The sequence below is a fragment of the Rhinoraja longicauda genome, chromosome 44, assembly GCF_053455715.1.
Source record: "Rhinoraja longicauda isolate Sanriku21f chromosome 44, sRhiLon1.1, whole genome shotgun sequence".
Classification (NCBI taxonomy): Eukaryota; Metazoa; Chordata; class Chondrichthyes; order Rajiformes; family Arhynchobatidae; genus Rhinoraja; species Rhinoraja longicauda.
Window position 1 is genome coordinate 4,838,430 of NC_135996.1, and position 3,648 is coordinate 4,842,077.

Consider the following 3,648-nt stretch of genomic DNA (forward strand, 5'->3'; position numbering starts at 1 on the left):
AGCAAGACATAGTCGAGACAGCTGGGGACAATAGACAATAGACAATAGCCCTTGTCTGGACTGAAGCGCAGATTACTGGAGTAACTCAAGGAGGCCCAGGCAGCATCTTTAGGCCAGAAAGGTGGTGAATCTGTGGAATTCTTGGAGTTTAGACCTTATCTAAACTGGACCTCATCGGAACTACCAAGTGAGCGGCCTGGATAGAGTGGATGTGGAGAGGATGTTCCCACTAGTGGGAGAGTCTAGGACCAAGGGCACAGCCTCAGAATTAAAGGACGTTCCTTTAGGAAGGAGATGAGGTGGAATTTAATTAGTCAGAGGGTGTGGAATTCTTTGCCACAGAGGACTGTGGAGGCATTTTTTTAAAGGCAGAGATAGATTCTTGATTAGTGTGGGTGTCAGGGGTTGTGCGGAGAAGGCAGGAGAATGGGGTTAGGAGGGAGAGATAGATCAACCATGATGAATGGCGGAGTAGACTTGAAGGGCCGAATGGGTTAATTCTGCTCCTGTAGATAATGAACATGACGTTAAATCTCTGGAAGAAATGGCTAAGCTAAATTTCAGGGGAGGACCCTTCTCAGAATGAGTGGCACAGTGAATAGACCAGCTGCCTCAAAGTGCCAGAGACCCGGGTTAGTTTAGTTTAGTTTAGATATACAGCACGGAAACAGGCCCTTCGGCCCACCGGGTCCGCGCGACCAGCGATCCCCGCACATCACACTATCCTACACACACTGGGGACAATTTTTGCATTTACCCAGTCAATTAACCTACAAACCCGCACGTCTTTGGAGCGTGGGAGGAAACCGAAGATCTCGAGAAAACCCAGGCAGGTCACGGGGAGAACGTGCAAACTCCGCGCGGGCAGCGCCCGTGGTCGGGATGGAACCCGGGTCTTCGCCGCAAGGCGGAACTCTACCGCCGCGCCGCCATTTCATCCCGACCTCGGGTGCCGTTCCGCGGGGAGTTTGCAGATTCTCACTGTGACCGCGTGGGTTTTCCGCCCACGTGCCAAAGACGTGCGGGTTTGTAGGTTCACCAGCTTCGGAAAATTGTGCGTGTGTGCGAAAGTGGGAAGGCGAGGAACTCGTGTGAACGGGCGATCGATGGTCAGAGTGGACACGGTGGGCTGAAGGGCCTGCTTCACTCTGTGGAATGTTGGCCTTCATAACAAGAGGAGTTGAGTACAGGAGCAAAGAGGTCCTTCTGCAGTTGTACAGGGCCCTATTGAGACCGCACCTGGAGTACTGTGTTGCAGTTGTACAGGGCCCTAGTGAGACCGCACCTGGAGTACTGTGTGCAGTTGTTACAGGGCCCTAGTGAGGACCGCACCTGGAGTACTGTGTGCAGTTTTGGTCTCCAAATTTGAGGAAGGATATTCTTGCTATTGAGGGCGTGCAGCGTAGGTTTACTAGGTTAATTCCCGGAATGGCGGGACTGTCGTATGTTGAAAGACTGGAGCGACTAGGCTTGTATACACTGGAATTTAGAAGGATGGAGAGGGGATTCCTTATCGAAACGTATAAGATTATTAAGGGGTTGGACACGTTAGAGGGCAGGAAACGTGTTCCCAATGTTGGGGGAGTCCAGAACAAGGGGCCACACACAGTTTAAGAATAAGGGGTCGGCCATTTAGAACTGAGATGAGGAAAAACCTTTTCAGTCAGAGAGTGTGAATCTGTGGGAATTCTCTGCCTCAGAAGGCAGTGAAGGCCAACTCTCTGAATGCATTCAAGAGAGAGCTATATAGAGCTCTTAAGGATAGTGGAGTCAGGCGGTATGGGGAGAGGGTAGGAACGGGGTACTGATTGAGAATGATCAGCCATGATCGCATTGAATGGCGGTGCTGGCTCGAAGGGCCGAATGGCCTCCTCCTGCACCTATTGTCTGTTGTCTATTGTCTATGACTCCCCTGTTGTTGGAAGGACGTCAGATGTGAAGCCCTCAGCTGCAGGATAGTCCATGGGATTCCACGCTAGGAACACAAAGTGCTGGAGCAACTCAGCGTGGCCAGGGCAGCGTCTCTGGAGCACGTGAACTCGGTGACATTTCGGGTCAGGGCCCCGTCCCGAATCGTTGGTCACCTCCCCAGGTTCTCCAGAGATGCTGCCGAGAACTGGGTCACTCCAGCGCTTTTTTGGTGTCCTGCTTTGGTAGGCCAGCACCTGCAGTTCCTTGCGTACACATGGAGACCCAGAGTTGCATATGTCTACCTTTGGCCAGTGCTCCGAGGACCGTAATAAGGCATCGCCTTTGAATGGGAGGCAGAGAGGCCACCCCTAGATAGACACAAAAAGCTGGGAGTAACTCAGCGGGACGGGCGGCATCTCAAGAGAGAAGGGAATGGGTGACGTTTGGGTCGAGGCCCCTCTTCAGACTGAAGGTCAGGGAAAGGGAACCACAGACAGAGACGGTGATGTAGGGAGATATAAAACAAATGAATGAAAGGTAGGCAAAGAAGTAATTTGGTCTCCAAATTTGAGGGAGGATATTCTTGCTATGGAGGGCGTGCAGCGTAGGTTCACTAGGTTATTCCCGAATGGCGGGACTGTCGTATGTTGAAGGGCTGGAGCGATTGGGCTTGTATACACTGGAATTAGAAGGATGAGGGGGGGATCTTATTGAAACATATAAGATAATTAGGGGATTGGACACATTAGAGGCAGGAAACATGTTCCCAATGTTGGGGGAGTCCAGAACAAGGGGCCACAGTTTAAGAATAAGGGGTCGGCATTTAGAACGGAGATGAGGAAGAACTTTTTCAGTCAGAGAGTGGTGAAGGTGTGGAATTCTCTGCCTCAGAAGGCAGTGGAGGCCAGTTCGTTGGTTGCTTTCAAGAGAGAGCTGGATAGAGCTCTTAAGGATAGCGGAGTGAGGGGGTATGGGGAGAAGGCAGGAACGGGGTACTGATTGAGAGTGATCAGCCATGATCGCATTGAATGGCGGTGCTGGCTCGAAGGGCTGAATGGCCTCCTCCTGCACCTATTGTCTATTGTCTATTGACGATAAACGCCGTTGTTCGCTGTTTGTTGGGTGAGAACGAGAAGCTGGTGTGTCTTGGGTGGGGAGAGATAGAGAGTGAGAGAGAGAGAGAGAGAGATAGAGAGTGAGAGAGAGAGAGAGGAGAGAGAGAGAGAGAGAGAGAGAGAGAGAGAGAGAGAGAGAGAGAGAGAGAGAGAGAGAGAGAGAGAGAGAGAGAGAGAGAGAGAGAGAGAGAGAGAGAGAGAGAGAGAGAGAGAGAGAGAGAGAGAGAGAGAGAGGAGAGAGAGAGAGAGAGAGAGAGAGAGAGAGAGAGAGTGTGTGTGTGTGGATTGTGTGTGTGTGCAGGGGTGAGTTGAGGTTAGTGAAGTCAATTTATTCACAGAATGCTGGAGTAACTCAGCAGGTCAGGCAGCATCTCAGGAGAGAAGGAATGGGTGACGTTTTCGGGTCGAGACCCTTCTTCAGACTGATCATACCGCTGGGCTGTGAGCTGCCCAAGCGAAATATGAGGTGCTGTTCCTCCAATTTGCGCTGGGCCTCACTCTGACAATGGAGGAGGCCCAGGACAGAATGGTCAGTGTGGGAGTGGGAGGGGGGGAGTTGAAGTGCTGAGCCACCGGGAGATCGGGTGGGTGTAGGCAGACTGAGCGGAGGTGTCAGCGAAAT